Here is a 13,653-nt window from a genome sequence, read left to right on the forward strand (position 1 = left end):
AAATCTTATGGAATGCAATGGGGTTTACTCCCAGGGAAGTGGGGTTGGAATTGCAACCCAAGTCACCACTGGGCTTCAACTGGGAGGAAGAGTGGGATATAAATCTAATAAATAAATAAATTATAGACATAATAAATAGTAATAATGTTGGAGAATTTTGTATTTCTCCTTGGGTTCTTTTGCTGGGGGTCCTCGAATAAAATTTTAAAGACACAGGCTTGGAGCAAAAAAGGTAGGCCTTTATTGGATGACAAGTGTACACTTGGTCAGTCTCCCTCCTAGTGAGTGGAGAACTGCCACTTGGCACTGTTTGCCTGGGGTTTTTATACATTTCAGGAAAAAACTTTAGCATCTACCAACCAGGATTTAACACATCAGAATGACATAGACAAGACAGTATTACGCAGGTATTACACAGGCATTTGCATAGGCATTGCATAGGTACTGTACTTCTCTGCATCGTGTTCTAGTGAATTTGGCAATGTTCAGTACTTCACATGAAAGTACACTTTCACAGTGAGCTAAGTACTCCAGCAAGTGAGCAAGCAATTTAGTTACGCATTTTATTACTGCAATTCTTTCTTTCTACATCTCAGGGATACTGAGATGTTCTGCACAGTGTTATCTATTATTTTGAGTACAAATAGTGCCAAACAAACCAGTACGGTAAAGGGAGTAAGCTCCAAAGAGAAAAGGATCTGGCTTCCTACTAAACTATTAAAATGTTATGAACCTTTGTAGCTTTATGAAATAATATATTTTGCTTATTATTTATGTATATTGAATTCCCCATTAGCCATACATGTATGTATATATAAAATTCCCCATAATCTATAAATAGAATAAGACCGGCGTTCGTTCTCTCTCTCTCTGGTGTTGCAGATGAACTAGTGGGCGATAGGACCTGGAGGGATCCCAGGGAAGCATTTTGCCTTGCTGATGAGGCTGAGCTAGAGAGAGCTAGAGAGACCTGGAAATGAAAGTAAAAAAGACCAAGAGGCACATGGAGGGAGCTGTATCGGCAACAGCTCTAGGAAAAGAATGCTGCCTTCTATAATTAAATAGCAATTACTAGTATTATTATTAAAAGTAATAATGCTCTAATAATATCTCTAGTAATATCATACTATTTAATCGAGGCGAGGTGATCATAGTGTAGAGGGCATACCCAAGCAGAGGCGGTGAGTTGGTTATTTTGTTGTTTTTCTGTGAAGGAAAGGAAAGAAGGAAGCAGGGTGGATGAGTGGATTGGGGGAGAGAGGAGCGAAAATTTGACAAAAGACCTATGAAGTAATATTGGTAGCTTTGCAGATGATTAGCGGAAATATATCTGATACTGCGTTCTGAATATTCCTGTATCTCAGCCATAACCGAATATGATACCAAAGTGACACATTTCTTTAAAAATGTGTTTCGGATCAAACTCTTAAGAGGTGAAATTCTAATAACCTGTACTCCCTCTTTTGAGGTTGGGGGGTAGGAGACTGTGGCGGGAGTTCGGAAGTAAATGGTGAGAAACCTTTTGAATGATGGAAAACTTATTCCACTATTTTATTTAGGGTCTGCGGTTCTAGGATTTTATTGCTTGTTAAAAAGCACTAATTATATGCAGTTGCAATGAAAAATATTTGCAAGAAATGCTGGTCTCAAACGAGAGGGAGTTGTGTAAGAAAGGTTTGACTGTTGCCTGATTTGGCATTTTATAATCTGACTTGTAAAAGTTACGTGTTTAGCACAATGCAAGTGTTCATTATATGTGTGCCTGTGTGTGTGTACATATTTTATGAGGTTAGATTTTCAGTCTGGAACCAGGCCTTACATCTTATTGTGAGTTTAGCAGTACCAAGGTGTGTGTAGTGAGATTGTGGCTTCCAAAGGCAGACGGCTCTCGTCGATTTCCGCGATCGAGGCGCATCTGATACCGGTTACTTTTGCTAAGCGAGGCCGGGGATTGGAGGCCTTGGATTGGTGGGAATGGGATCGATTCTATGGAATCAAACCAATAATTTGTGTGTGTTTTTAGGGCTGTTAATGGGGGTGAGATAAAGGGCAACCGTTTGAAGGAGCAGGGCAATAAAGGCAAACAAACTAGACGGAAAACTCTGCCAATGCGCATAAACATACTACAATCCCCATCCAAAGGGTTAATAATGTGCGCTAATGCGCCTGTTGCATTAGTATACTGTAATAGCTAAATCAAAATATATTGAAAATTGGGAGAATGAACACTAGGGGAATGGGAAACATGTTTAAACGGTTGCTGTAAACGAGAATCTATTCCCTCCCCCTCTCCTCTCCCTGCATATTGCTGGGATCTTTCTGGTGCCTGTAAATACTCGGAGACTGAAGCGCTGTAGAGACGAGTGTTGTAAAAGTAATATTAAATTATAGTTTGCAGCTCAAGACTACACTGTTAGTGTATGATATAGATGGCTGCAGCTAACCTGCACATCTTTCTTAATACAAAACAAAATAGCACAATTTGCATGAATGCAAGGAACCTGTTCTGTTTGTGCCAGGCCTTTTGTACAATTCTGGAGTCTCCTTATCGCATTCAGATTGGATGATAAAAGCTTTTTATTACTGATCCCAAATGTTCAGGTTTGGAGAGAAGTTTGGAAAACATGAGATTTGAAACCATCATAATAAATGTGTACTGTATTCCTTTTTGTTTGTTTTGTTTCTCTTATGCATTTAGAGCGTGTTATGATAGCAGTTTCAAGCTTTTACTCTGCAGTTTTGTTCTTTTTATTTTATTGATTTATTGTATTCATATAACACCCGCATATAACTTATCTGGGCAGGGTATAGACCCAATTAAAAATATAAAAACAATCCAAAGTTTAAACAATAATTAAGACCAGTAATAAAACTGCAAATAAAATAACATTCTTTAAAGACCAGCGTACACAGCAGCTAAAAACATTTTAAAACCAGCTAGGGGAGTAATTTGGTGGAAGGATCTGAAAGCACCATAGTATGACTGTGTCCTTTGTACATAGCAGTGGTAGCTGCCTATACATAGTTAGACCTTCTATTCCAGTATTGCCTACACTGACTGAAAGTGACTCTCCAGGATTTCAGACAGGGTTCTCTCCCAGGTCTAAGAGATGCTGGGCATTGATCCTGGGACCTCCTGCATACAAACCAGGTGCTTTTTCTCTGAGTTATAGCCCTTCCCCATATTAAATTGTAATTAAAAGGCCTGGGAGAACTACAACTTGGTCCCTAAAAGACCATAGCACTGACATCAGGTAAAGCTCTTTGGGGAGGATGTTCTATAAGTGAGGCACCACCACTAAAAAAGCTCTCCCCTTTAGTAGATGGGGGAACCTGGAGAAGAGCCTCTGATGAGTTTCTCAAGATTTGAGATTCTTTGTATTATAGCAGCCAACAAAATGAATTTATCTCTCCATACCTTGGATAACCTTGATTTAGGATGGTTGATTTCGGTTTGCAGCAATTGGTCATAGAACCACTGAGATTTGTGGACATAGTTTTGATAAAGAATCTTATAGGCATATAATACCAAGCGAGGATCATGTATGTAGGCTGAGATGCAGAAAAGGTGGAATAAGGTATCTGGGGTAAGGGAGTTGGGTGGAATAGAAAAAGGCATAAGATGGTGTTAGTACTTAGCATCTGTACTGGAACCCATGTTGGAGTAATGGTCAGATGGGGGATGGATAGTAGTTAGATTTGTTGATTGAAACTAGGTTTGCTAGAGATGGACACTCGCTGTGATAGCAGAAAAGCTAACTAGTCAATAGAGGGTCACCAGTGGTCAGACAGACTGACTCACTTTACGTGATGTTAGTGTGAGTTGGCAAGGTTAAACAGTAAAAGAGATGTAGGTGAGTTGTGCAACTTCTCCTCTTCCAGAAAATCTCAGGCCTTTCTTGATTATGATTTATTTGTGCAATAAATGGGGGCATTGTCTTCCCTATAATGAACAACTACTTTTTGTTGGGGCAAAATGATTCCACCCCATGCAGATCAGTGCTGTGTGAATTGTGGTTGTATGTCATGAGCACCTATTGGCTAGTGCCTGTAACCTCAGATCACAAGTGACATTTTTTTCCTGCTTCCTATTATGCTACCTCATTTTTGGAACTTCAGAAAAGAAATTCAGAAGCAGAAAGTTTCCAAGTGTGCTGCTGTAGCAGGAGTACTCGTGTAAATCATTAACAAACCCCCAAACCACTCCCCCTCTCACAATAATGATGTGTTGACTTTAGGCTGTCTGCTGCACCTCTCTAGTGCTGGAGTGCCTATCTATCAAAGAAAAGTGTGGTGAAAAGCTCTCCTCCCAGCATTCAAGCTACTTTATCCATTAATTTCATGGATATATTGCATTAGCCTAGTGCTAGTTTAACAGTATGATCAAATTCATGGCTCCTCAGAAGTAAGTTCCACTGAGTTAAATGGGACATATTATCAGATAAGTGCATGTAGGATCTCAGCATAAGAGAACAACCTGGACGGTAAATAAACTTGATAACTCGATCAGAAAGAGATTTATTATAATACCCAATAACATACTAAGTACTTTACAAAATAATAAATAAAAATGTTCTTGCCCAAAGGGACTTATGTAAAAACTGTAAACAGACAAAAAAGAGGGGAAGGAAAGGACAGGTAAGTAATGGTATAATCAAGCAATCTTAACACCTGAAGGTTACAAAATATAATTTATATTGAAACAGTATAATGATATTCTAAAGTTTTGTTTAAATTTAATTAGGAATTGCTACTATTCTGAGAAGGACTCTTACAAAAATGCATTTCCACACTATACCATCAGCATATTTAGATTATAGTTCTGTGGAATATATGCGGGCAAAGTTATCTGGAAGATGTTATGTATTACCTTTCGGATTGTCTGCTGTGTAAGAATCCCAAAGGTAGATCTTTTTTGTTTATTGTACTAGTAAGAAATTTACCTCAAATGATGGCTTCTGACATGATTATATATTTGTTGGTTGATACTTTTATTAATAAATAATAAGCTAATGGATAGTTTTTCACATTTATCTCAAAAACAGCCAAAAATAGTTTCAAAAACAGTATCAACACCCAAGTTAGGCTTCAGAACAATACAAAATGAAAACCTAAGGCAGAGACCTTTTCATCCAGTTGGAAAAGCTTGTATAAACAAAAATTTCTTCAAATGTTTCCTAAAGTATAGGTAGTAGGCACCTGTCATATCTCAACAGGAATGCTCTCCCACAAAACAGGGACAGGCACACTGAAACCCCTGCTCCAAGTTATTTCGGAGTAGGCTTCTGATATTTTGGGGACTTGAAGGAGAAACACTCCTGCAAAACACAGGACTGTAAGGTAAAGTGGTCTCATGTAACCTGGACCTGAGCTGTATAGGGCTTTATATGTTAGTACCAAACTTGAACTTGGCCCAGCAGCAGAATGTTGGCAGGATTTGCGTTGGCTGCCAAAGTGCTGGTGATAGATTGCCACCACAAGCAACGTAGCTGCCATGTTTTGCACTTGCTGCAGCCTGCAGACCTACCTCAAGGGTAGCTTGCCCAAAACATCCATCCACCTGTCAAATTTGGCCTGCAAGGCGGCTTGTGGAGCCAAAAAGGTTCCTCACCCCTGGTCTATAGTCTGATTTGTGTTGTACATCATGGGATGTGCTGAATCTCATTTGGGCTTTATTTTTCTATGTTAAACTTTTTTGTTTTAGTGAAGACACCGTGGTTTTAGCAAATAAAAATATTCTGCCTCCAGCAATTTGGAATTCTGCTGTAGATTCAACATATCAGTTGATCAGTTGAAAACTCCTTTTAAATTTGCCTAGTGCAGTTATGTTTAGCTGAGAACAAATGTTCCTGCTAAATATTTGTAATCTGAAATGTCAGAACAGCATGCTGAATCATAACATTTGTGTGCTTTGAATTTTTCTCATGAACAATTTGGAAGATGCAAGCCAAAAGGAAAACATGTAATGTAGTTAGGCGGGTCTTTGAATCTGCATTGCCATGAATTGTATAGTAATGTCTTTAATGCATAAGCTGATAGTTTCTGTGGTATCCTGGAAATAAAGGATCACCTGTAGAGTTTGTTTTTCTAAAAAGTGGGCACTTGAGGATGTGTGAAAATTGAATGTTGAAAAGATAATGCATGAGTCTATCTGAGAGAAGATGTGTGGACAGAAAGTAGGATTTTGCCATTCTGCACAGACCTCACTCAGCCCATTGATGTTCATTGGGGCTAAAATGGTAGTACATCAACTGAGGCCATTTCTGGGCAGTAGGGATCTAGCAGCCTTTATCCTTGCTTTAAAAAGTTCAGGGATTGACTACTGTAATATGCACTACATGGAGCTGTGTTTGACAGCATTTGCATCACCCAGTCTTCTTTTATTTGACTATTGGTTCCTGGGCCCACTTGAGGGTGTAAGCTATTGCCTATAAAGTTCTAAATCAGCCTTGTCCAACCATTGGGCCACAGATGTTGCTGGACTACAGTTCCCATAATTCCTGACCATTGGCCATGCTGGCTGGGGCTGATGGGAGTTGCAGTCTAACAACATCTGGGAACCCAAAGGTTGGACAAGGCTGTTCTAAATGGTCCGGGCCCAGCATCGTTGAGGAAGCAGCTGTGAAAGATATTTTTGGGCAGGGGCCATTCCTCTATGGTGGAATACATGCTTTAGCATGAGAGATGGGCAACCAGATGTTGTTGGACTTCCAGCTCCCATCAGCTGCATCCAGTGGTCAAAAATTATGAGAGGTGTCCAACAACATCTGGAGAACCAAAGTTTCCCCACCCCTGGTTGACATGTGCAGTTTCAGGTACTTCTAGTTAAAACTATTTTGTATAACAGGGCTGGGCAAGATCTCTGCCTGAGACTTTGGTGCACCATTGCCAATCACAGTCTAAAACACTGGGCTGGATGAACTAATGGTTTTGCTCAATAGAAGGCAGCTTCATATGTTTGCCTTTCTGTATATGAATCCTCTCGCCTAGTTCAAGGAGAGGCCCTGGTCCCATGTGCCATCTCCCAGGCATTTTAAATTGTGTTTTAATAGCATTTTCATCATTATTTTGTATTCTGGATGTTGTTTGGTTCTTTTATTGTTTGTTGTTTTGTTTCTTGATTCATTGTATTTATTGTATTCATATATTGTGCTTGTTTTTATCTTTCTGTACACCGCCCAGAGAGCCTTCGGGCTTAGGGCGGTATATAAATTAAATTAAATAAATAAATAAGTGAAATTGGTTAGGGCATGGGGAAGAGGCTTTACAGAGATAGCTTTGTGTGTGTGTAGAGCTTTACCTGCATGATGCTTCAGCCAAGGCTGTACACTGAACTTGAGAGTGAGTCTCACTGAATTCTGTGAGAGTTATTCCAATTAAACCTAGCTTGTTGTTGTTATGTGCCTTCAAGTCGATTACGACTTATGGCAACCCTATGAATCGGCAACCTCCAACAGCATCTGTCATGATCCACCCTGTTCAGATCTTGTAAGTTCAGGTCTATGGCTTCCTTTATGGAATCAACCCATCTCTTGTTTGGCCTTCCTCTTTTTCTACTCCCTTCCCCCTCCCCCAGTATTATTGTCTTTTCTAGTGAATCCTGTCTTCTCATTATGTGTCCAAAGTATGATAACCTCAGTTTCATCATTTTAGCTTCTAGTAACAGTTCTGGTTTAATTTGTTCTAACACCCAATTATTTGTTTTTTTCACAGTCCATGGTATGCGCAAAGCTCTCTTCCAACACCACATTTCAAACGAGTTGATTTTTCTCTTATCTGCTTTTTTCACTGTCCAGCTTTCACATCCATACATAGAGATCGGGAATACTATGGTCTGAATGATCTTGACTTTAGTGTTCAGTGATACATCTTTGCATTTGAGGACCTTTTCTAGTTCTTTCATAGCTGCCCTCCCCAGTCCTAGCCTTCTTCTGATTTCTTGACTAGTGTCCCCATTTTGGTTAATGATTGTGCCGAGGTATTGATAATCCTTGACAAGTTCAATGTCCTCATTGTCAACTTTAAAGTTACATAAATCTTCTGTTGTCATTACTTTAGTCTTTTTGACTTTCAGCTGTAGTCCTGCTTTTGTACTTTCCTCTTCAACTTCCATCAGCATTCGTTTCAAATCATGACTGGTTTCTGCTAGTAGTATGGTATCATCTGCATATCTTAAATTATTGATATTTCTTCCTCCAATTTTCACACCTCCTTAATCTTGGTCCAATCCCGCTTTTCATATGATATGTTCTGTGAATAGATTAAACAAATAGGGTGATAAAATATACCCGTCTCACACCCTTTCCGATCGGGAACCAATCTGTTTTTCCATATTCTGTCCTTATAGTAGCCTCTTGTTCAGAGTATAAGCTGTGCATCAGGACAATGAGATGCTGTGGTACCCCCATTTCTTTTAAAGCATTCCATCGTTTTTCATGTTCTACATAGTCAAAGGCTTTGCTGTTATCTATAAAGCACAGGGTGATTTTCTTCTGAAATTCCTTGCTCTGTTCCATTATCCAGTGTATGTTTGCGATATGATCTCTGGTGCCTCTTCCCTTTCTAAATCCAGCTTGGATGTCTGGCATTTCTTGCTCCATACTGTATATGGTAAGAGCCTTTGTTGTAGAATCTTGAGCATTACTTTACTTGCATGGGAAATTAAGGCAATAGTTTGATAATTACTGCACTCCCTGGGATCCCCTTTCTTTAGAATTGGGATATATATTGAACGCTTCCAGTCTGTGGGCCATTGTTTAGTTTTCCATATTTCTTGACAGATTTTGTCAAAATTTGGACAGATTCAGTCTCAGTAGCTTGTAGCAACTCTATTGGTGTGCCATCTGTTCCTGGTGATTTGTTTCTTCCCAGTATTTTAAGAGCAGCTTTCACCTCACATTCTAAAATTTCTGGTTCTTCATCATACGGTTCCTCCATGAGTGAATCTGTCATCCTGGCATCTCTTTTATAGAGTTCTTCAGTGTATTGCTTCTATCTTCCTTTTATTTCATCTTGATCAGTCAGTGTGTTCCCCTGTTGATTATTCAACATCCCTAGTGGTTTAAATTTCCCTTTCATTTCTCTGATCTTTTGGAATAGGGCTCTTGTTCTTCCCATTTTGTTGTCCTTTTCTATTTCTATACAATAACTATTGTAATAGTTCTTTGTCCTTATGTACTAGTCGCTGTATTGTTGCATTTAGGGTTCTGACTGTGTTTCAATCTCCTTTTGCTTTTGGTTTCCTTCTCTTTAACCATTTTAAGAGTTTCTTCACTCATCCATTGAGGTCTTTCTCTCTTTTGAACCAGAGGTATTGCCTTTTTGCATTCTTCCCTGATAATGTCTCTAACTTCATTCCATAGTCCTTCTGGTTCTCTGTCAACTAAGTTTAAAAGATCCTTATTTGATCTTTATATTCTTCTGGGATGTTATTTAAGGTGTATTTTGGCATTATGATTGCTTTGTTGTTCTTCTGCATCATTAGTCACAGCGCTACTTGTAGTTGTCCTTTGTTCTTCCCCAGTAGCTCAGTGAGTGCCTTCTGACCTGGGGGTCTCATCTTCCAGCACTATCTCATGTTGCATTTTTGATACTCTGTTCATAGGGTTTTTGTGGTAAGAGGTATTCAGAGGTGGTTTACCTAGCTAGGATTATACATTCTTCTTAGCCCCATCCTTCAGAAAAGTTGTATGATGGCTTTCACTCTAGAAGATTTTTAGTGACTCAGAATGGAGTTTTGATTTTAGTACAGTGTGTGATATTTGATTATAGCTTTTATATAAGCTGATTTAGTAAACGTGAGGGAAAAAATCATTAATTAGATCCCTGATTTTGCAAATATAAGAAGAGCCCTGCTGGATCACATCAAAACATCCCATTTTCTGTTGTGGCCAACCAAATACTTTTGGGAAGCCTGTAAGCCTAACATGAAGGCCACAATGCATTCTAGCAACTGGTGGTCTGTGGCATACTACCTCTGAACCTGAGGAGCACCTTTTACTGATCATACCTAATACCACTGATACGCAAATTCAGAGAAGATATGTCTCTGTGAAAACCTCCAAGAAATTGAGGAATGTTACCTCTTATACTTCCCCTAGTAAATCAACCTAGTTTGGTATGGGGATGGGATGGCATACTGTGCCGGCTAAGAGGGCAGGTTAGCTTTCTGCCCCTTGCCGCAATCAAAACAATACCCAAAATCAGGATGAGAAGGGTTGGAGGAGGAGTTTGTACTTCCCCCTAGCAACTCTAGTTTATGGAGCCTGTATTTTGTATTTGAGAAACCTTGTCAACTCATACACTCTATCAATATGGGAGTGAGCCTGGTGGGAAAAGGTATGGCACATTGCTCTAATGTAGCATTTAATGCATCAGAACCAACTTGATAGGGGAATCCCAACAAAATACACTTTTAAAGGCATATGGTGGCCACTTTTGCAGTTTGCCAATACTGATCAGTTGTATGTGTAGACCTAGAGGTCAGCAGTCAGCTTTTTGGACAGGTATAATTCAAGAGTGCTAGTTATAGAGGGTACACTTGTTATTATGGGGCGGGGTGCTTTTGTTGAACTGGTACTATGCTTCTTCTGGGAACCTTGTTATTTAACTATACTTTGTATTTACCAGATGTTTGTTAATGGTTTGTTTGATTTTTTTTTTACTGTTCTTGCATAAATGTATTCATTGCACACAATAAAATTCAATAAAAAAGTATTTAAAAAAATGGGAATAACACCCTACCAACTAGCCTTGTCTCTGATTTGGATAGTCTGACTAGCTCTGCCCCCTGGCATCCATGCGTACAGCACAACTGTCTGCTGAGAGGGAGCATTCATGTATATGCAAAGACTCCCTTCCTGCAGACATGCAGACAGTTTGGTTTTATGCAGTGATGCCAGGGGTGGGGCTAGATAAAGTGCACTACCGTATATTGAGGGCAGGGCTAGTTGGTGTGGATTTGCTCCTACATTGATAGAACACTTGATGGGTTCACCTGAAAGGGGCTATAAGTACAAGGAATTCCACACAGGTGAGTGAGCAGGCTAACAGAGGTGGGAAGGAACATTCTGCGCCTCCTCTGCACCCAGTGTAGAATGCAGTGGGCTGCATTTAAGAGGAGAGGAGTTCACTGTCCCTTCTCTGCCAGCTTGCAGCAGGTAATTGGCTAGCTAGTTACTTTTTGGGAGGTTTATTTACAAGACTAATCAAGGGCATTCCCGGGGGGAGGAGTCAGAAGAGCCCTGCTGAATTGAACCAAAGGCCTGTCTAGCCCAGCATCCTGTTTCTGCAATGGCCAATCAGATGCCTGTGGAAAGCACACAAGTAGATCATGAACACAGCAGCACTTTCCTGCAGTTGTTCCCCTGTAACTGGTATTCAGAGGCATGCAGTTTCTGATCCTGGTAGCAGTATAGATAGGCATTATTGCTAGTACCTATTGATAGCCTTATTCTCCATGAATTTGGCTAATCCTTTTTTTGTTAGAACATAAGAAATAAGAGTTATCGGTCTTCAGCTGACCCACAACTGCATCATACCCTGATCTAGGGAGGGTTGCACTGTCACACCACAAATGTTTTCTTGTTTTATTGAGGGGCAAAGAAAGTAAGGAAGAAAGATTAATACATTCCAAGGGGGAAAACTCCTAAAAATTGAATGTTATTGTTTAAGTTGGATCCTGGGTGGGCTGAGCCTATAACTCAGACAAACTGTAAAGGTTTAATATGTGCTTTTCCCCGCTGCAGTGACTGTAATGGAGAGACAAAAAAGGAAAGAGGAGATAGAGAAGGGACTTCAGTTCATCCAGTAAGTGAACAAGTTTGGAAACTCTGATGTATATTTATAATTTATTTTTCCTTCCAAAGGAAGACCAAAGTAACTGACACAATAAAGTGTAAATTTCATAAATAGTAGCTGCCATCTAATACACTGCCATCAAAATGCCTAATAAAAAAATCTCTGGAAAGAATCAAGCTAGAATTCCTGTAATGCTTCATAATTCCAAAAATATGGTATCACTACAGAGGAAGTACCACTCGATACATGGAAAAGTGTTCTCAGTCCTTAGTGAATGTATTTTATTTTTTACATTTGTAAGGGAGAACTATGAGATACCAGAAGTTTGCAATCATGACTTTCCATTTCTCTATTGCTTTGGGTAAGTAAGGCTGCAGATGGCAACCCATTTGCTCCAGAAATTTCCCACTAATTTTAATAGGATATTCTAGAGTAAAGGGATTGTCATGACAACTGACTATGATTGTAGGCTCCACACTTGATGACTGCTTCCAGTTTACACAACTCCCTTAAAAATGAGGCTAAAGAGTGACCTCAGATAGCCTCACTGAATAGAACAGGTGCTTCCCCCCCTCCGCCTCTCCCTTTGTGGTGTAGTAGTAGTAGTAGATTATTATTATTATTATTATTATTATTATTATTATTATTATTATTATTATTTATACCCCGCCTTTCGGCCAAAGGCCCTCAAGGCGGCTTACAAAGAAAAATAAACACAGGTATAAAAATACAATATAAAAATACAATAAAAGCGATACAATTTACAAAAATTAAATAAAATAACAAATAACATTATAATAACAAATAAAATTAAATAACAAATAACAGTATCATTATTGGCACCGCCAAGAAAGAGGAGGTGGTGTTAGCGGGGGCGGTAGCTCCCGAGAGGCAGAAGGGCAACAGGCATTTGTTACAGCAAAGCTGTGCAAGAAGAGTTTGTCCTTTCCTAAGGTGATCAGATGCTTCTGTTTCAAAGGAAAACAACTTGGCCTCCCAGCTAGCATACAGTACAAATCAAACTGTTTCTTAATACCTCTGCTTGCTTTTCCCGTTCTGACATGTGCTAAAGTTCCAGTATGCACTTGAATTCCTTCTGCAAAATGGTGACAGTCTGCACATACCCATGGTGGTGGAGGTTATTATGGTGATGCAGCTCTTTTGGACCCTGCCCATGGTGCTTCTTCTTGGGCACTGATGGTCTTTCTGTCCCCAATGGCAATGTAAAGCCTCTGCTTATACATGCTGTTTACCCTGGCATCGGTTGGCTTGGCCAGGTCAACAATAGGGTAAAAGGCAGCCACTCCCTGGAAGCATCCATATTTGTATTTTGGAACTAGGATAGTTCTGCTTGGCTAAGATAGGAGCTGTGAACCAAAAAGTCCTTGCTTCTAATTTTGCCTCTGTCATTATACAGGCAGTGGGGTAACAATGCGTTCTACCATGTTAAATCGAGATTACCACCACCACCCCAGGCCCTTCTGGCGGTTCACATCAGCACAAAAGTTAGGTAATTTTAGACTCTGGTCAGTACAACTTCATGGGATAGAGGGGTCAAACTCAGTTGAAATCTGTGGTTCCCACACAGCTTCCTCATCTGTATAGACTATGGAGCTGTTAACTAGCTACACTTTCCTGAAAGGCCTGGGTACCTAAGCAACAGCCTTGACTTTGCCTCCTTTCATTTGTATACTGAAAAGTGTTGGTTCATGCTATTGAAGAAGCTAACAAAATACTTGACAAACACAATTAACTGAACTGGATACTGTGCTTATGATGTGGGCAACTAGTAGTCATTTGATACACTGAAAAACAAAAGTGTGTTTGGGCTGGTAGCTGATGTGGAAAAAGTAT

At 39.7% G+C, this 13,653-nt stretch overlaps 1 long non-coding RNA gene across 1 annotated transcript; it reads left to right on the forward strand.

Moving 5' to 3' along the window:
* Positions 1-924: 924 nt before the first annotated feature.
* Positions 925-13,305, forward strand: LOC133363404 (uncharacterized). Its single transcript, XR_009757668.1, has 3 exons — positions 925-1,181; positions 11,748-11,808; positions 13,217-13,305. It is a non-coding gene; the product is annotated as an uncharacterized LOC133363404 (long non-coding RNA).
* The last annotated feature ends 348 nt before the right edge of the window (positions 13,306-13,653 follow it).

The sequence above is a fragment of the Rhineura floridana genome, chromosome 8, assembly GCF_030035675.1.
Source record: "Rhineura floridana isolate rRhiFlo1 chromosome 8, rRhiFlo1.hap2, whole genome shotgun sequence".
Classification (NCBI taxonomy): domain Eukaryota; kingdom Metazoa; phylum Chordata; class Lepidosauria; order Squamata; family Rhineuridae; genus Rhineura; species Rhineura floridana.